A 20,647-nucleotide genomic window follows, 5' to 3' on the forward strand; every position below is an offset into this window, starting at 1 on the left:
CTTCTTTCTTCTTTCTTCTTTCATTTCCTTCCTTTCTTCTTACTTCTTTCTTTTTCTTCTTTTTTTTCTTTGTTCATTTTTCTTTCTTCATTCTTCTTTCTCCTTCCCTCTTCCTTTTCTTCTTTCTAGTGAGGAGCATGTTGAACTGAGGATCCATTTACCTTTTAATATTAGCTTCATGAGCATCAGCTCTTAAATACCACTCTGAAACATGGTGAGGAATGTGGTACTGTAAACACATCAAGCAGTAGATTAGATTAGATTACATGTAAGAATTTCCCCATCTACACTATCGTGAGCACATTCAGCACTTGACACTTTACAAACTTTTTTCCAGCTATAATAAGAAGTGTTTCTTTGGGAAGATGATAAAGTCCTAAATACCCCCACGTATATTCCTTCCCATCTCACATCAGTTGCAGGACAGACTGATGGCATTGGCACTGTGTATATCTCTGTATGAGAAGTTTGAACAACCCTTTTGTGCCTTGCTTTGAGCACCATATGAGAACATCTTCCACCATGACCCAGCTGGGCTCTCTCTCCATCTGAGCCCCATTGCCAGTTCCTGCCAGAGCAGATGCTTGGAGCATGCCAGACCAGGTGTTGCCTTGTTCCACCTTCATGCCATGCAGTTTCCTTTCACTTTTCCCCTGAGTCACCTTTTTCCCAGGCAGAGCTGAGAGAAAGAAGAGAAAGGGGATGAGGATCTGCTGAGCTCCTGGCTCTTCCCGCCCTTCTCCTGTCACCCCTGGGTACCCCCATGCAGTTCCAAAACGGATGATAAAAGCGGATGAAAAAGATGAAATAGATAAAAATGAGTAGAAATGGTCAGTGCTTCCGTGCAGTCTCGTGTACAGGCAGAGAATGAATGTTTCCTGGGGCAGGAGAGGACTGTCGTGTGGGGATGGTTTTTGGAACATCTATGTAATCCTGTACCTACATATCCTTCCACTTTTGGCATCAGATACAAATTAAAGGATGTTTTTGTTTAAGAATGGATGAGCTGCAGATGATTTTGCTCATTTACAGCTTTTCCATCTCCTAATGGAAGGGATATAGCGTTTACTGGAGAATGAACAAACGCCCCATAGAGCTCTAACAGGGGACGCACGCGGGCATTGGCACCTCTAAGAAATGACATTTTCTTGAAGCCTAAGTGAAGGCCGCGTTCCTGAAGTTGCATAATTTACATCAGCTTTGCTCTGCTTTGCCCCGTCCGTTATGGTGAGCTGTCACACAGAGAGCCACGAAGACTCTTCAGGAGGCATCTTTCTGAGTCCCATGGCAGGAGGCTCTATCTGGTGGCTCTCAGCCTTTGGCGTGCTGTGGAAGAGTCACGTTGTGGGACAATAGGCCAGTCAGCACAGCAGCGGCTGTGTGCTCCCACCCTGCCCTTGAAGAGGAAGGCCAGATGGAGTGGTGTTGTGGCCATCACCGTTAATGAGTTCTAGGAAAGCTTTGGTGGTGGCTCAGCGTGACAGCACAACAACAATGAGCCCAGCTTGCAAAAATAGATGCTTGCTGTTTGTCCGCTTGAAGGCCTGTTGGGGTTTAGTGGGACGGCTGGGAGAGCAATAAGCTTCAGTGTTTGGGGAGCCTGAAGTCTTGAGCCCAGTGTCCAGGGTGATGGACAGCAGAGAGGGAGGTTTGCCTGACTTTCCTGGCTTGTTCGGTGTTAATAGAGTCCATGATGGGACTTCCCACTAAGAGCAGATCCTTGGGGCAGTAAATTCGTAGAACCGTAGAATCACAGAATGGTTGGGTTGGAGGGGACCTCAAAGCCCCCCCAGCCCTCCCCCAGCTCAGGCTGCCCAGGGCCCATCCATGGCCTTACAGGCCTCCAGGGATGGGGCACCACAGCTCTGGGCAGCAGTTCCAGGGCTTCACCACCTTCATAGTGAAGAATTTCCTCCTAACATCTCATCTAAATCTCCCCTCTGTGAGTTGTTCTCTGAAGAACCTCTGAAGAAGCCTGGTGGGGCTGTCATCCATCCCTGGCAGTCCTGAGCTAGGCATCTCCTGTGCGTTCTTGGGGTCCCTGCTTTGAGCCAGGGCTGAACCAGAAGACTTTGTGAGGGCTCTTTCAATGCACTGATGCTGTATGACTTGTGTATTTCTTCCGGGCTGAGTCCTATGCCTAACTCTGGGCAGGGATGGGGCAGCTGTACCCTGTCTTCTCAGTGGAAAAATATGATTTCTTGCTGGAGGGAAGGATCAGGTAGTGCCCTCATTGCCCAAAATATCCAGATCTCAGTGTGTAGCATCACCCCTTCACTCAAAGAAGTGAACTAAGAAGTTGGATATTTTGTGTTGAGCTTCCCTGGTTTGTTTGGCCCAGAGAGGAGGTGAGGAGAAGTTTCATGGTGGCCTACAGCCCCTTGTGTCCTACAGCCCCTCATGGCCCTAATCCCCTCTTGGGCCTACATCCCCTCATGTCCTACAGCCCCTTGTGTCCTACAGCCCCTCATGGCCCTACATCCCCTCATGTCCTACAGCCCCTCGTGTCCTACAGCCCTTCATGGCCCTACAGCCCCTCATGGCCCTACATCTCCTCACTGCCCTACAGCTCCCTCGTGGCTCTTCAAGTCCTCATAGCCCTACAGCTCCTCATGGCCCTACAGCTCTTTGCGGCCCTACAGTTCCCTCACAGATTAACTTTCTCCACAGCCCCCATTGTTCCTTACTCAAATCCACTCTTTTAGTTGGTGTAAGATGATTTTTACTCAGTCCCACGTAGCCAGGGTAGTCCTAGGCTCGTAATATTCCATAAAACATGGAAATGCTCTATTTCTAGGGAAATCCCCATGCAAAAATACCCCACTGGATGCTGATGAGGCTTGTGCATCCACCCAGGTGCTTTCCAGGTCCTTGCATTGCATGGAGAGCTGAAAATCTCAGGAAAACTGTCACAAAAGACCATGGGCTTGTTTGGCACTTGTGGTAATGGAAATAAAAGTTGCAAACGGAGCCTCTGAGTTTTCCCAAGCAAATAGAAAAGAACCCGATGTGCTTCTGAGCAATGCACCCTCTGGCAGCTCTGAGCTCTGAGCTGAAAGCATTGCTAGCAGAGCACTCACCCTTTGGCTTACTGCAGAGGGAGGGAAGGTGGATTGTTTTCCAGCAATGAAATTTCCTATTGAAAAATGGAATGCTTCCTCGTCGCGTTTGTGAATGGGACGCCCGCGACGCCGAGCACACTGCTTCCAATTACGGGCGCCGCGAGGCCAAGCGCTGCAGCCAGGCAGGAATGTGTACCTTTTCATATGCTCTGAAAAGATAAAAGCTTTTTCTTTTTTTCCCTTTTTTTTTTTTTAATGTACGTAATGTATTAAAAGCAGGAGCGCATCCAGCTGAGCCTGCTTTGATTTGTTCTCATGTTAATATCGAATGAAAATGTGCCTAATCGCTCAAATTAGTCCAACTTGCTGGCAGAAAAAAAACTGCTCCCAAGGGATGGATGCTCGTTCCTCCCCTTCACATCACGTCCAGGAGTGGCTTGAGTTGCTGGGGAAGTGCACTTGGGTTTCTCTGTAAGAGCTGGCTGGATGGGCACTTTGGGACGGACTGGGCACATCTCCTTGGGGATTTCAACATCCTTGGATTTCTGGCTTTTCTCCATTTGTGTCCAGATTTTTCATTTCCTGGGCATGGTTTCCATACGGAAGGAGATGGTATCTTAGAATAGAATCACAGAATGCCTTGGGCTGGGAGGGACCTCAGGGATCATCTAGTGGCAAGATACGTTGGTGTATGAGCTGCTGGGGAGGCAGGACCTGTGTGTGGCGATGGTGAATGACCATCAATAACCAGAAGGGTCTTGGGGGCCATAAGCCACCTGCACACTGAGGGACAGTGGCAAGAAACCAGTGGTGTCTTTCCCTTGGTCTGATGGATCACACCATGTTCTGTCTCCAGCTGTGGGGATTTCCTGTAGTGCTGTTCCTGTTTATTAACCCCAGTGGGTCTTCCAGTGCCCCCACAAGCCCTTCAGCAAGGAGCAGGGAAAACCATCCCTGCTTGCTTGTCATGGGCCTCGGCTAGCTTATTTGGTGGCCCTGTTTGGCTGAAGGAAGCCTGGCGATGGCCATACAAGAGTAGGATTGCACCTTGCTAGGCCATGAAGAACCAGGCTCCTCCAAGCATCCCAGCAGGAGGGAACTGGGAGAGATGGGATCTGCCAGCTTTGGCTCTGCAGCCTGCCTAGGCAGCGCTGTCCCCACAGATCTCCCCGTGGGGCAGGGCAGTGGGGCTGGCTTTTCGGGCACTGCCACCAGGTTGGTGCAGCCCTGAGCTCCAGCTTTGCATCCTGCTGTTTGGAGGTAGCCAACGACCATAAAGACCAGGTTCAGCGGCTGGTTTATACGCGTGTGATCCTGTGTGCACGTTGTGCTGGTGGGTGCTGTGGGACCAGACTGCTGCTTCCCCACCCTCTTCGTGCTATGTAAAATCAGAGCTTGCATTGCTGTCAGTGTGTGCATTCCATTGTCACCTCCAGGTCCTGTGCCCAAGCAGGAGCCCAGCTCCCCTGCATGTTGCACACAGCCACAAAGCCTGCCCTAAAGCAAGGCAAGGAGCTGCAAGCATGCAGCTAGCAGAGGGGGATGAGGATGCCGTGATCCCAAATCTGCTGCAGAAGGGCCGGCGCATGCAGAGTAAAGGCAAATATTGCATTTGTGTCTGTGTAATTGCAAAAGACAGACGTTCAGTTGTGTTCTTGAGATACAGGAGGTGATCACTAGGAGTGGGTGAGAAGGGGAACACCTGGAGGGACAGAGTTAAGGGCAATTACCCAGCCCAACCCTGGCATTCCTTCATTTTGAAGAGCTACCCTGCATAATTTCCTCACAGAATTATATACAGTTAATTGGCAAGTAGTTTGTTATGCAAATGAATAGCAACACGGTAAGTACCAGAGAAAGATGTAAACCATGTTTTCCACTGCTGTGCTTCGACCCTTGCTTTTCTGGGCAGCCTCATCTGCTGGATGACTCCTTTCCTATGGTGCCTGAAGATGTGATCCCTCTGCCTTTATGCATTAATTAGTTATTTTGTCTACCTGGGACGAAGAAGCAAGACTGGGGAACCCCCAGCTCTGGGGATCAGGTGTGGTGTGTGGCCAGGGGATTATTTTGGGATGGCACGGAGATGTGTGCCCTGCAGTGGCTCTGTGATGCCTCTCTGCTCCCAGCAGGAGCAGGTTTCCTACCAGGCAGGCAGTTCTTTGTGAAACACTGACTTTTTTTCTTTCTCTGGGCAGTGGGGCATCTGTAGCAGACTCCACTGAGATGTCACTCCCAGGGCAAGGGCTCTACAGGCGATGGTGCTGAAGGATGTTTTTAATTCAGAAGATAAAGCTTGAGTAGATTAAGGATGGGAGAAAGCGTGGATACAGTCAACAGTGTTCTGTCCAAGGACAATCTGAAGTGTAGACTTGCTTGCTGGTGGGATCAGAGATCTCAGCTGGTTGGGGCACCGGAATGGATCTCATCTGAAGGGCGTACGCTGAGAACTGTGGGGCTGGGGACTTTTGGGGTTGGGGTCTTGATCAATCAATGAGCCCAATCGTCACAAAATTGCCTTGAAAAGCGATTTGATCATCCTGGGGTCTGGTAGGACATCACATAGGTGTCACGAGGTGTATGGTGAGACGGGGTGGAAAGTCGACAGTGCTACACCCCAGACTTCTCCTTGGGTTTAGGGTTCTCTTGCCTTGCTTAATGACATAAAAGCTGCCCAAGCGTGGGTGCTGAGCTCACATCTGCTCTCTCTCCTCCAGCGCTGAGCTGCTCTGCTTGAATTATTCATGGCGGTGTGCTCTCTGCCTGCAGCCCCTGCCATCACAGCTCTCCCTGCGGAGCCGGGCGCTTCCCCTCGTGCTTCCTCTGAGCAGGGACTGTGGGAACCCAGGCTGTTGCAATGAACCAGGCACTATTTACTATTTATGCACTATGATGTGGTGGGCTGGCCGAGGCACAGAGCACTATCACAGCTCTGGATAAAGAGAGAAAACTGCACTCAAACAGCTGTAGCTGGTGCTTGACGAGCCCTGCTGTATAAATAATACCGAGGAGCAGCTCGGCAGGGCTGCAGAAGGGCAGATGCCCTTATAAGTCGAGGCAGAGCTCCAGCCGTGGGCATGGAGGGAGGGAGAGGCTGTGCCAAGGCGCTGTGATCATATCCCAGCGCTGGCTCGGTGCAGTGCTGATGCCACGCGCTGCAGGAAGGGCTGGGTGATGCTGTGTGAGCTCCTGGACCTGGTTTTCCTGGGATATCCGGTGTTTGATGTGCGTTTTCTTGCTTCTCAGCCCGGGTTACCGCAGCTCTGGTCGGTGTTTGTTTCACCTCTTGCATGTTGCATTGGCGAGCAAGGAGCAGGGTCTGCCTCGTCACCTGCACCTTCATGTTTTTTAATGACGTGGTCTGATTCTGCCATGCAAAGGGCTCTGCAGACTGTCGAGAAAGGCACCTCGTGGTCAGTCAGTCGACAGGTGTCCTGCTAGCTTAATCCATATGATTAGCAAAGGAGACCCTAAGCCTGCCCCTCCAGAGGGGCAGGGTGCAGATCTGCCCCTCCAGCATCATTCATTTCATCGCAGTGCTTTGAGACAACCCGGTCTGCACTTCGGGGTGAGGGCTGCGGTGCTGCAGGGGCCTGTCCCCACATGGAGCTGTGACTTGCGTGCTGCGGTGCTCAGCGGGGAGCATTCTTCTTTTGCATTTGCAAAATGCAAAACGTGGCGTGTGGGGCCCTCAGCTCCCTGTGCCGGCACACGCAATCTGGGCACTCCACTTTGGGTGAAGAAAGCTCAGTTTAGGGCACTGCCTTCTATGCAGCACCCCAAGGAAGACCCGTGCCTTGCCCTCACCTACAGCACTGCAGGAACACGGCGTAAGTCTGCTCCAACTTACCATAATGCCTCTCTGCATGATGGAAAGAAGGTTTTCTATTAAACCTCAGGGAAATAACCGTCCTTGTTAATGAGCGCGGAAGTAATGAGCCACAGCGGGGTGACTCGAGAGATTTGGGCCATCGCTCTGGAAGACTGCATTGTTTCTTTAAATTAGAGAAATAATTTAAGCAAACAAACGAACAAAGAATTTCTGGAAATGAAAGCAGGGTACAGCCGGGATGATTTGCTCTCTTCTGTTTAATGGGAGCAGCGCCGCGAACAATTGCACTGCCGACCTCAGAAATCTATCCATGGTAACTGGTCACGGGAGAGAAACATAGACAGCCTGCCACCAGCTTGGGATTCGAGTTAGATTTTCTGTTTTTCCATGGTCGTGGGCCAGTCAGGGACTTTCCATGAGCAGCGCTCGGGACAGAAATCCCCTTCTGCTGTGTCGCAGCCAACGCTGCTGAACAATGATGGGTCTGAGCCTGCTTTGGGGCTGGCTGTGGCGTCAGTGGGTTTGGTCCCAGCTCTGCTGGGATGTGGAGCAGCCTGGAAAGGGATGGGACCAACCACGGGACTGTGAATGGGCGCTATGGTGAATGTAGGAGATGCTGTAAGGATACCTACAGCCTGCAGCCAGCTCTGTGCCTGCAGAGGGCTGCCTGCGTGGCTGTGTGTTCAGTCCTGGGTTAGTCTGGGATCCGTTCAAGACCTGCATGGGGATGTCCCACGGTCTTTGTGGCTCTGAGTCCTGCAAGAGGACGTCAAGGCACTGCCAGGCTGGAGCTCCTCCAGATGTAAATAACCAGAAATACTGAGGCCTTGCTCGTCTGTTCCTCAAAAGACATTTTTGGAAGGGATCACTGTGCTTTTGTTCTTCCATTAGGCAAGTGAGGAGAGAGCATTGTTTTCTTCCCCTCATCCGTTCCCCTTATAGGGGAAGAAGGAGGACTTGGCCACCCCAAGCCAGGCATCTCAGGGGACCTGTAAAACAAAGGGCTGCATGGACAGAAGTGCCGTCATCCTGTTCCATACAGGACTGTGGGGCTAGCACGTGGGGTTGGGACGGGTTTTTAGAACTATAGTACAGTTTGTTTTACGAAAGAGGACTGTCCTGATCCCAGTTTGTCTTGTTTTCTCCAGGCTCCACGGCTGATCCTGCTGAGAGCCCCTGAGATACAGAGCTCTATGGGAACTGAGACCACTTGACTGCACTCAGCACCTTTCAGGAGCAGCCCTAGGTAACTGTTCTCATTCTCAGCATGGATTGTGGGTGAAGTTTGTTCTGAGTTCTGCAGACAAGCCTCAGTGATACTCCTCGCTGTCCGTTCCGTGGATCTGTTAACCCGTTCTGCTCAGGTCGCAGAACCCACTGTACTCTGTGACAAATGAGTGCCTTGCTTACCCCCACACTGAGCTGCTTTGCACCTCCTGACCTCAGCCCAACAGCATTTCATTTTTCCAGGTCTCCACGAGAGTGGTGGTGCCACGTGAGAACCAGCAGACCAAGGTGGCTGGATGGAAGCAGCAGGACTGGGGACAGGCTGGTGGTTGGACTCGATGATCTTAGTGGTCATTTCCAACCTTAACGATTCTGTGATTCTGTGATTTATTCTAATCCCATTGGGATTGTTCTTGTGCTGCACCACAGACATGAACTCTCCTCCTTTGCCCAGAGGCTGGATGGAGCAGAGGCTGTTGCTGGAAGCCAGGTCCCAAACTTTCCTGGCTACATAGATTTTTGTTCCCCTAAAAGCCATCACTCTGTAGATCAGTGACTTGACACTACAATAATAACCAGTGCTCCAAAGAAATCACGACTGCATCACCTCCCTCCCAAAAAAACCAAACAAATCTCCTTTAGTTCCAGGGAGGGAATTTCTCCATCACCATTCTGGCAGTGCTGGATGGCTGTTCTGCTGAGGAGGTCTGAATTTAACTTGCAGAAAGCTGGAAAAACAATTACAATTTTTTTTTTTTTCACTCTCATCAGAAGCGATCAAAGGCTGAAAATTGTAGAATCATGGAAATCTTAGAGTGGCTTGTGTTGGAAGGGACCTTAAAGATCACAGGACCATAGAATCACAGAATGGTTGAGTTGGAAGGGATGCTAAAGCCTCCCAGTCCCACCCCCCCATCAGATCCCGCTGTCCAGAGCCCCATCCTACCCAGCTTGCTTCATGGCAGACAAATGGAAACCCAAGAGTTAAGCTGTGCCCTGCTCCATATCCCGGTGTAGTTTCACTGGTGCCACGGGGCCATGCACGGGACCACGAGCAGGGTTTGCTCCGAGCTTCCTTCTTCCCAAAGCTCGGGATGCGAGCTTGAAAAGCGAGGTTCTGACGGCTGAGTTTGAAGAGAACTGAGTGAGAGTGAAGCCAGCAGGACGCTATGGATGTTACTCTGAAACACTGAGGATGAATGATTTCCTGTAGGGCTGGCTTCCTGAGCACGCTTATATTCCTTATTAAATTCTGCGTGCCGATAAAAGTATCAGCTGGCAGAGGGTTATAATTTTTAACCCTCTCTGTAGGGTTCCTCCACAAAAAGCTGGTTAATAAAAGCTAGCAAGCTGAACCCCGGCTCTCACCATCAGCTTTTATTCCTGCCATGGCAGCAGGGTGAGGGCAGCCCCCATTCCATGGGCTCTGGGCACCCAAGGCACAGAGCCCCATTCTCTGTGCTGCCTTACTGGTGACATTTTCGAGACCCAGGCCTGAGGACTTTGACTGGGCTGCTTCCTGTTTGGATAATCTCCATCTCAAATACTCTATGCATGGCATTGTGCAGAGAAAAAAGAAATAATAACCCATTACTCTTGGAAATTGTGGGGAGCTCAGTTTGAGTTTCCAGTGAGGAGGGGGATGATGTGCATTGAAACAGGCTCAGGAAGTGAAAGGGAGGAAAAAGAGGGAGAAATGTGCTCACCCTAAGACTGCAAAAGGACATTTTTGGGTATTTTTCCCATCCTCTCTGCATCTGTGGGGATGAGGTGCTTTCCCAGTGCCTCAACTCAGTGTTTAAACCGCTGCTGTCAAAGCTTTGAGGGTAACTAAAACAAAATGTCACAGGTCGAATGGATCCTGTCCAGTTACTCATTTTATTAGGAGCGCAGTGTAAATCCTGGGGAAGGAAATAAATGGGCAAACATCCACCACCCCTGCTCTGCATCCCAAGTGGGCATCCTAAGGGGCATACATACCACACGGTCGTCTCAAAGGGCATCCCAAATGGGCATCCCAAGTGGGCATCCCAAATGGGCATCCCAAAGGGCATCCTAAAGGACATACCAAATGGGCGTCTCAAAGGGCATCCCAAATGGGCATCTCGAAGGGCATCCCAAATGGGCATCTCAAAGCGTGTCCCAGATGGGCATCCCAAATGATCATCCCACATGGGCATCCCAGAGGTCATCCTGAAGGGCATCCTAAAGGGATATCCCAAATGGGCATCCCGATGCATGTCCACAGCACTCCTCTCCCCACCGAATGTCTGTGCCGACACTGCTCCTCACCGCAGGTTATTCTTCAATTTGTAGTAACGTGGAAATAAAGAAAGAGAAAAAAAAAAAACGTTCTGGGAGTGATGCCAAGCCAAAGGCACTGAATTATTAAGAGATCCATATCTGGATAACGGATTTATGCTCTTTAACAACGCGTAAGAGAAAATAAGGTGTTTGCAGGATCAGCCCGGGATCATCCTTGAGAACTAGAGCTCTCTGTATAAGCCGGTATCGCTTTTATTATTATTATTATTTTAATAACAATAATATTTCCCCCGTGAAGCCGTACGTGAGGATATTATTTGTGTAGGAACTGGGAATGAACACGAAATGATCGGCGTATTTTTTAAAAGCACTTTACAAGTCACTCGGCGTTGGAAAAGGTACAACGATCCATCAGAGCGAGGCCTGGGGATGAAATAATTAGAAATCACACAGCCGTGGCAAAAGAAGATTAGTGCTAAAATTAGAAGCCATAAAGTTGTTTTTGGATGGTGCTGGAATCCAGGCAGGCTGATTGTGGTGCTCCTTAGGAAGACGCGAGGCTGAGAGGTGTGGATGGTCTGCGTTTGGCTGCGTTGTGGTGGGAGTGTTGTGGCTGATGCTCGGTGGGATGCGCTGGGAAATAGTTTCCAGGGGGATCCCTGGGGAATGGATTGATATGTGAGCAGGAGCAGCAACAGCCTTTGGAAGAGGTGGGTCTGCTGCTGGGCTCTTCCTTACCCTCCCCATGGATAGGGGTGCCCTGGGGGTGCTCCTCCTTCTGCTCCAGGACCTCAGTGCCCAAACGTTGCGCCCGGGTGGGGTGGGTGTGCATAGCGGGTACCACGGCGCAATGTCAGAAGCAGCTCCCTGCGCGCCAGGGATGTCCTCTATCTGTCCTGCAGGATGGATTGCATCTGGGAAGCAGGACCCGTGCGTATTCCCAGCTGCACATACGCAGGTGGAAGTGCGGCCTCTCTGCTGCCTTGATTAACACCTGTGCCAATTGGGCCCATTGCCCAGGTGTGCAGGCAGGTGGGATGGAGCTTGCCAAGGTCACCTGCTAACCCTGGCCTGAGACGGAGAAATTCTTAATATTAAGGGGGATATTAATCTCTTAAAATAAAAGGAGAGGTGCTGGGAATTTGAGTGGATCTGCACTGCCAGCAAAAGGCAAACAACACGGGGCTGTAGGGCAGGAAGCATCTCTGGTCTTTGCAGAGCACTGTTCCTTTCCAGAGGAACCACGGTTTGTTGTGTCTTGCAACACGAGAGCTAGAAAAAATCCTGCAATGGTTGGGCAGAGGCCCTAAATGGCAGGAAGTGCTTTTTCATCAAAGGTGTAATTAAAGCAAGGGACTCTCTGCCCACAGGATGTTGCGGATGCCAAAAGTAAAAGTGGCTCCAAGAAGCGATGGGAGAAACTTGAGGGCTAAACATCCATGGAGGGCTCTTAGCATGGTGCTGTAGATGGGCTTCCCCCTAAATCTGAGTGAGCATCCCAGCAGAGATCCAGGAGGATACGGGGTAGCATCACGTGGATAAAAGCCAACAGTTGGGTTCCTGTGCTGTGCCATGGAGAGAGGGGAGTTTCTGGGTGAGAAACCTGAGCTCTGTGGGACGTGCTGCCTAAATACAGAACAACCTGGTGAAGATGAAGGCATTTAGAGGTTTCCTTCTGACTCTGACGTGCCACCCCTTGCAACCACAGCAGCGGTGCAGGAATGCAGGACAGCTCCCAGCCAAAGCACTTTGCAAAGTAACAAGCTGAATGGAGCCCATGGGGCAGTCATTATGTGCCTGACAGCAGCAGGAGGTGTTGGCTGGGATGCTGGAGTGATCTGCGCTCTCCTTTTTTCACTCGTCAGTGAGTGTTTGGACAGGAGGTGGTCAGACAAGAGCTGGCTGCAATTCCTCCCTCATCTCAGTGCTTCGCAGCTGGGATCTGTGACCTTATATTTGGGGAAGTTTGGGGTAAATGGGAGTTTTTTTTGTTCTAGCCTCCAAAACACAAGCAATTGGGCTAGCTCAGCCTCCCGAAAGCTCAGCAGCATCAGCATCTGGTCTTGCTTTGGGTTTGCCTGGTCCTAGGGATCTACAAAGGTCCTGCCCTTGGAGATGCGCACTCTTGACTTGCTCAGTTTCCCTGCTCTTCTTTTATTTTTGGGGAAACGGAGTTGGGGAAACATCTTGTGACCCACATGAGGATCCCTCAGTGCTGCTGGGGCACGGACCTCTCAGCTCGTGGTCTGCTCCTCTCCTCCTGCGGTCACAGCTTCTCCAAGGCCCACACATGACTTCAGCTCTGTAATTTTAGCGAAGCCAGAATAGCATTGCCACAGCTGCAGGAGCAGATCTCATCATCCTGAAACCATTTCTGTGGCCGGGAAATGTTTCTTATGCCTTGCAAAGGGAGTAAGAGGTTAATTGCTTTTTTTTCTTTTTTCTTTTTTGGAAAAGAGGAAACTAATGTACCCACCCCACCCTAGCACAAATCTGTCAGCCCAGGGCTGGGTGAAGGAAGCAGTCAGGGGAGGGACGGGCTGGGGGCATGGGTGGGGGCTTGGCTGTCTGCCCACGGGCTGCTGCACTGGGCTATATTTGGAGCCTGGGCTGCAATGATGGCTGCAGAGCCCTGGATGCTTGTGATGAGTTATCCCTCCAAAGGGATAGAGTGAAAAAGAAACAAAGATCAGATCTGCAGCAAACCCTGGTTTAGGGCTGGAGACCGACATCTGGTCGTGAGGATGGAGATCTTCTACCTTGTCCCTTGTCATCTGTGTCCTTTATCATGCCAGCTCCCTGCTGGCCAAGAGGGCCAAGTGGCTGCAGCCCGGGTTGGCATCGCATTGGCATTGTGTTGGCATTCAGCTGACACTGGGTTGGCATTCAGCTGACATTGGGTTGGCATTGGGTTGGCATTGGGTTGACACTGGATTGGCATTGGGTTGGCATTGTGTAGACATTGGATTGGCATTGAGTTGGCACTGGGTTGGCGTTGAGTTGGCATTGGGTTGGCATTGCATTGGCATTGCACTGGTATTGGGTTGGCTGCATCCCCTCATCCCCGTGAAGAAAAGAGAATGGGAGACAGGCAGGGATGCCCTTGAAATCTGGGCTCCCCTTGCTGTTTCCATTCTGTTGAGCTCAGACTGATGTCAATGCAGGCTGATATCATCACAGGACTTCCTGCTGCAGGAAACCTGGTGACCATGCTCTGAAGGTGGCCAGGACTGAAGGTGACGGCGATGCTGGTCCTAGCAGTGTTCATATGAGGCGGATTTGCACCCTCTTACCCTTCACCAGGAGATGCTGATGTGGCAGGAACAGGAGAGAATATGCTAGGAATGGAAGAAACGGATATGCAGTGCCTAGGCTTGCTCTAGGAGAGCATCTCATGGGGCTCTGCTGATGTTCTCCAGCTGAAGGGCTGACCCACTGTGCCTCTCCCCACCTTGGCCACTGCGGGAATGAGCTTCGCCATCACTTCATTCCCTCCCCCTGCACTCCCTGTCCCTGTAGCAGACGTATTAGTTGAAGTGGCTTTCATTAACTCCCATTTCCCTGTGTGTGACCGCTCCTGAAGGTTTGGTCTCTGTCCTTCCGCAGCTGTCCCTTCCATGTAGCACTTCCCCTGCAGTCCGCCCTTCGGTCATAACACGTTTTTCCCTGCTCCGTGGAATTATTTTAACAGACTGTAAGGAAACGGTTTCCATGTGAGCCTCGTCCCACACACTCCATTGATTATTAGGTGTGATTTCCCTGATCCCTGCCTGTATCTACGAGCGAGCCGGAGGGGCGTAGTGATGGCTGGGATTTATCTCCCCCAGTGACAAGACAGATAACTCCGGAGTGGCGTGGCTACAGGTGTTATCATTTGGGTGTCTCCTCAAGAGTGAAGGTTAATGTCTTGCCACTGCTGATCCATCACTGCATTATCTGGAGGATTTATATCTCTTCTTGTGCCTTTCCAGCAGCAGTGCTTTCTCTTTGCTCGGCTGAGATCTATGTATCTGTGCCCTGGTGCCAGCGAGTCCTTGCTCTCTGGATTCCATTTGCTGTGTTATATTGGGAATCATTTCTGCTTGCTGCTCCACAGCTTTACCATTTCCCGGCAGAGGAGTGTGGGATGGATGGAGAGGAGCCCAGCAGTCAGACCCCTGCCCGAGGAGGGGCTATGCATTTACAAAGCCCCCAGGTCCATCACTGTTGCATCCAGTTGGAGGTAGAAAGCTCCTGCTCATTTTCTTGGGCTCCTTTTGGCTCTAAGGCTGCCCAGAGCTTTTCTGGGCTGGCTCGAGAGCAGGGACCATGCAAACCCATCCATTGCTGCTTCAGTCACCAGGACTGCAGGTGCACTGGGCAGATGGAGGCAAGGTAAGACGAGGCCTGACCCTGTCTGCCAGAAAATCCACCCAAAATGAGAGCGGCAGAGTGGCAGGGAGCAAGGAGGGGCTCTCATCTGGAAATGAAATCTCTCTCTTGTTTGTTTGTTTTTTTTTTCAAAAAGCAATAAATCCATCACATAAAAATAAAAAGGCAAGTAACACGAGTGACAGTTGTACAGTGTCAGATAACACCGCATCCTGAATTCCACTGGGATAGGAAATACGGAGCAGAAATCACTCAGGTGCTCTTAGATAGTGATAAGGAAAGCAATTCCCATTTACAGGCAGAAATAAAATAAGAAGTCCTGATAAACCCTCCATGACTCGATGGACTAGGGCTCTGCCTGTGCAAATTCATTACGGGCATGCAAAAGAATGGAGATCTCAGAGCTAGTGACTGCAAACATTTATCTGGAGAAGAGCTGATTCACCCAGAATAGATTTCTTTCCAGGAGGAGGGGGGATCTGCTGGAAAGCTGTGTTCCTGCTTGTCATTTGCTATGCAAAGAAGCCTCTCCCTTTTGTAAATCAGGAAGGGTGAGTTAGTGCTGAACGATGCTCCAGCAGCTCCAGGGTCCTTTGCACATGGTGTACGGAGGGGTGCTGATGACTTCAGGAGGGCTTCTGATAGGACCAGTGCCAATCCTCGTTAGGGGGGGGATTGCCATTTGCTCTGACATTTTCAGAGCCTATTACTTTCTATTATTTCATATGACTCATTATATTCTGCTTTATTTGCTGCTGTCTCTGTAGGAGTGACTTTGTGCTTGGGTCTCATGGCATGTTCTGCTCTGTCCTTGTCTCCGGCTCGGGTCCTTTGGCCCAGTGGGAGCCATCAGCGTGGCTTGGTGATACAGCACAACCTGAGTTCCAGCCTGTGGTTGTCTGCGGCGGTTGTAGGTGGCTGTAGAAGTGCTTCCAATGGTGTGCAGGGACTGGAACGCCATCTAACACCTTTTGTTCTATCAGTTAAGTCAGTCAAGTTGCTAATTTTAGACATAGAGCTGGTAGGAACCTCGAAGAGGGAAGGAAACCTTGATATTCCCTTCCCTGGTGTTGAGCCAATGTTAAATGAAAAAAAAAAAATAAAAAAAGAACCCACACATAAAAAGCTCAATTCTCTCTTAGTTTTGTTCCTGAGAAGGAGGTTTTGGTTTCTCAGTCCTGTGTTTTGAAAAGGGTCCTCGTGAAACAAAGCTCTACCCTACAACCCCATACACCTCCCATCATTGAGGCAGGCTGCGAGCGCTTCGGGTTGGATTCCCCCACTGAAGGGTGCAGGAGGGATGCTGTGCATCTCCATAAGTAGGCTGTGGGACACAGAAACTGCCCTGGGCTGTAGGATAGCACGTTCACAGCGCTTTCCTAACCGCTCAATCCCAGATTTCTCAGCACCTTCCACACCACAGTCAGTGGAGCTGCTGGCCCTGGGGGTCTTAGCATTGCTTTGCTGGCTCTTGCCTTTAGGAGTCCATCCAGGATGATAACCTTTCTATGGGACCACTATGCATCTGCTGCTGCCCAGAGGGAAGGAGAACCCCGTTCCCATTGGCCATTGCAATGATCTCCCATTTTTTCAGGGGCATTTTGCATCTGTGTTTTCCCCTCTGCACTTCTGCAGTGCTGGGCTCTTGTAGCGCTCTGGAGTGATTCTGCTAATGGGATCTGACCTGATGGCTTTGCATATTTTAAGTAAATTAAACACAGCTGCTCGGAAAATCCAGTAACCTTAACAGCACCACGGCTCCGTTGCCTGCATTGTAATTATGGCGGCCACTGCCTGGAAGTTCTACTTTCTGGTTTATTTTTGAATAACTTCTGAGCTACCCTTTGATCAGCTGCTCCATCCCCGAGACCTTCCTGTCCTCTGCCTTGGGCTGGGGTTAACCCTTCCACCTCAGGCTCCTTCTTCAGGCAATCTCATGTGCCACTGCATGCACTGCAGATGTTCATAGCTCCTGCCTCAATAAGTGCTGCAGTTTTCAGCTGGGGAGAATTTTAAGGCAAAGCTTATGGGGTGTGGATACGATGCAGGCATCCAAAAAGTGTGCATCTTGAGATGGGACGCTTTTTCTATGGCTTAAACAGAAATCTTCAATACTTCCTGATTTAGGTCGCAGCAACAGCAGGAGGAGTCTGTTTTATGTAGGAGCAAAACTGGGAGCATCATTAGTTGTCCCTCATCCACCCGTGAGTGGAACCCATGCCTGCAGGAGCGGATGATCAGCACGCTCCCCCCCTTCATTAAAAACTCACACCATCTTCACTACAAGTTCTGCATGGGCTTATCACGATGGAGCAAGCCCAGACCCGTATGGAAACAACTTAGGGTTTTCCATCAGAGCCTGGAAAGAGCTCAGAGAGCTGGATTTTAAATGTGTCCCACGACACATCTCAGAGCTCAATGTCCCCAGCTGCACTCGAGGCCACGTTGTGTTTGGTTTTGGCTACGCCGCGTTGTGCCAAGAGTGAGAGCTGGTGCATGGCAGCTCGGAGGGTACTCCTAACAAAGCTGGCTGCCAGCTTGCCTTGCAGCCTGGTTCCTTGTCCATCCTGCTGGCTGGGGCTGGCAGCAGCCTGCTCTGCTCCCCATCTGCTGTCTGCAGCGAGGCGGCGGTGGCTGTGCCGCCCATTGGATCTGAGCGAAAGCTCTGAGTGCGCGTGATTGGGGCTGTAAAGTTTATGAGATTCTGTGCTTTATGGTAAATTTCAAATGGGCTTTGCAATCCAGGGTACATTAGAGTTTTTAAGGGAAAGTCAGTGTGATGTGTTGCAGAGCACAAGGTGGTAATTTCCCCTCTTATATCGATGCTATCAACAGTAAAAATGAAGCAGCTGCTTCTCAGAGGATTGGATTTTTAATGCATTCGATTTATATAATCTGTAGACTGTTATTTATTACATGGGGCTTTTCCCCCTTCTGTTTCTCCTGCTGGCTTGTGCTCTCCCTCTGTTATTGTAGCAATGCAGCTTGATCTTATCTCGCACTTTCCATCTGCAGATCCCAAAGCCCTTTCCTAACATGGCCAACTGCATTATTTCCATTTTTTACCCAGGAAGGGGAGAAGAGCCGTCGTTTCAACGCTGTCAGGAACCTCCAGAGCTTAGGCTGGGCTGGGAGGGCAGCACTTGTATTTGTAACAGATAATCTTCTGTTACAGTCAGTGGATGTTTGGTCAACGCGGAGCCTGGAGGGTGTTTGACCCTGAAGGAGGTGCTGATATGGCTCTGCGGACATTACAGATTGTGCTCTCTCTGTCCCCATCGACTGCAGTAAGAGCTGAGGCAGCCAGCACTCATGTAGGTCATGATTCAGCCGCTAGACATGTGTCTAGCTTTACCCTCAGGCACACTGCGTGGCTGCCAGCTGTCAGTGAGCAGGCATGCGGGTCCAGGGCCGTGTCCGTCAAAACCACGCGCAGGTCTTGGATAGCTGAGGAAGTCCAACGTGGCGATGGGAACCTGTGTTTCATCAACTAAATCCAACACTTCTGTGTGGGCACCCCACTCAGAGGTCTTAATCTGGAGTGAATCCCACCCGGTAGGTCAGGGATTGGTACAGGTTTCGTAGAATCATTAAGATTGAAGAAGACCCCTAAGGTCAAGTCCAACACCATCCCCACCGTGCCCACTCATAGAATCACTGAGGTTGGAAAAGACCACTAAGACCACCAAGTCCAACCCCAACTCATCGCCACCATGCCCACTCATTAAGGGTGGAAAACACCTCCAGGATCATCAAGTCCAACAGTTAAGGTGGTCCCCTAGGATGACCACATGATATGCTCCCCATGAAGACCATCTTGGCTGTAGGCTGTGCCCATGGCCCATGCTGGTGGCTGTTGCCCCGCAGTGCTTCAGGTGGGATAAATTCGCGTTGCTGGCTTGTCAAGGCTAGGGCATGGTTCCACTCTCTAAGGTCCAAACTCAAGAGCAGAGCTGAGGGTTGTGTTTCCTCTGGACATGTCCCCATCACCAGGCTGCTCAGGAATGGTCCTTCCCAGCTCTATAGTTCACCCCAGGCTGGAGAGATCATTGTGCCCCTACCGGCACTCATGGTGGGGAGCAGGCTCACCAGTGAGACGATGTGGCATTTTGGTGATGTGTTCCAGGAAGGTTATTAGAAACATGGTGTCATGTCCAGGATGGTGTGTTTGGTTCCTCTGGAAAGCCCCCCAGAAGCCAAACTGGACCTTGTGGCTGCGGGGAAAGCTGCAGGAAGCCTGTTTGCTGGGCAGCTTTTCATCTCACATGCATTTGGCAATGAGGGAACCCTGGGCTGCTCCCAGCAATGCTCCATCCAATTCAGTAAATGCCACAAGGGCACCACAATAGACATTAGGGCTGAAGCCCAGCATTGCCGGAGGGAAACATAATGCCAGAGCCTGCCCTGAGGTTGTGCATCCATCAGCCTCCACAGAGCTGGGCCATCCCTGATGCTCTCAGGCACAAAGCCAGGGCACTGCAGGTGCTTGCAGCCTTCCTTGGGAAAGCTGCCCAAAATAAATACAGCGGCACTCATCCATGGTGACAGTGACCTGCATCGAGCTTTTTGCCCCCTCACTGATCACTTTCGGCTGCTCAGCAGCAAACGAGCCATTAGTCATCAGTGGTGGTGGTTACTATTAGCTAATGATCTAACCTGGGGCTTGGGTAAGGAAGGAGGTCACACTGAAGGTCGGAGCGGCTGGGTGCTTTCAAAGCAGATGGACTCGTTAGCTGCTGATAGGTCCTGTTATGGGGCCAGTCATGGCCCCGCAGCCCACATTGCTGTGGTCACCGGGCCATCTGCATCGTCTTATGAAAGTCACCTGTGTTCCGTGCATTGTTTGTTGCCTAAATATCCTTGCACTGACAGCCTGAGCTGCATGACAAGGAGAAGTGCTGTCTGTTGCAAAGATTATCGCTTGTGGCTTTTCTCTGCTCCTTGAATGCATGCACCCTGCAATTATCTTCCCCGTTATTAAATTGGTTGGAGTGGTCAGAGCCCCTGGATCCCATGTTCCGTGACTTGGAAAATGTTGTTAGTGCTTTCCCATGAGGGAGAATCCCATCAAGGCTCAGGGTGGGTACAACCTCAGCCTAAAAGAAAGAGGATCATGGAAACATAGGATCATTAAGGTTGGAGGAGACCCCTAAGATCCCCAAGTCTAAACCCACCCCCACCATGCCCACTGACCATGTCCCCAAGCACCACATCTCCATGGTTCTTGGACACCTCCAGAGATGAGGACTCCACAACCTTCCTGGGCAGCCTGTGCCAGTGCACCATCACTCTTTCAGAGAAGAAGTTTCTCCCAACATCCAACTCAAACCTCCCCTGGCACGACCTGAGGCTGTGAGGATTCCCCTTGTCTTGCCTGGGTCATGGGACCCTGTAAACTTGTGCCTGGGCTGCCTGGAGAAGATAAGTGCTGGAGTGATGGATCTGGTTCAGAGCTGCTCGGGGACCTGGGGAAGCTGAGCCCGGCTGACCCGTGGTAACCTGTGTCTCTGAGCATTTATGTCACTCTTCTCATATAAAATTTACCAAATGGGGAATGCACGGCATTTGCTCTGCCCTTGTCAAACACGGCAAATCCAGAGATTGCACAAAAGCAGCGTCTGTTTTCTCACTTGGAGTGACTCCTGGATGACGGCGCACCACTAAGGCTTGCTGGAGAAATCCCCTTGTCCTTACAGCCTTCAGTGCTTGGGGGGAAGCTCTTGACCCCCACGTCCCTAAATAGAACCACAGAATCATGAAGGTTGCTGAAGCCCTCCAAGATCCCCAGCCCACCCCACCATGCCCACTGGCCGTGTTCCCACATGCCACATCTCCACAGTTCTGGAACACCACCAGGGACGGGGACTCCCCACCTCCCTGTGCCAGTGCA

General features: G+C 50.9%; 1 protein-coding gene across 1 annotated transcript in view; it reads left to right on the forward strand.

The window, feature by feature from the left end:
- ZBTB7C (zinc finger and BTB domain containing 7C) overlaps positions 1 to 20,647 on the forward strand; it is a 103,967-nt gene that overhangs the window by 30,512 nt on the left and 52,808 nt on the right. Inside the window, exon 2 of the mRNA XM_021380268.1 lies at positions 8,043 to 8,140. The gene's annotated coding sequence lies outside the window, so the exon portion shown is untranslated. The remainder of the gene's footprint in view (positions 1 to 8,042; positions 8,141 to 20,647) is intronic.

The sequence above is a fragment of the Numida meleagris genome, chromosome Z (assembly GCF_002078875.1).
Source record: "Numida meleagris isolate 19003 breed g44 Domestic line chromosome Z, NumMel1.0, whole genome shotgun sequence".
Taxonomy (NCBI): Eukaryota; Metazoa; Chordata; class Aves; order Galliformes; family Numididae; genus Numida; species Numida meleagris.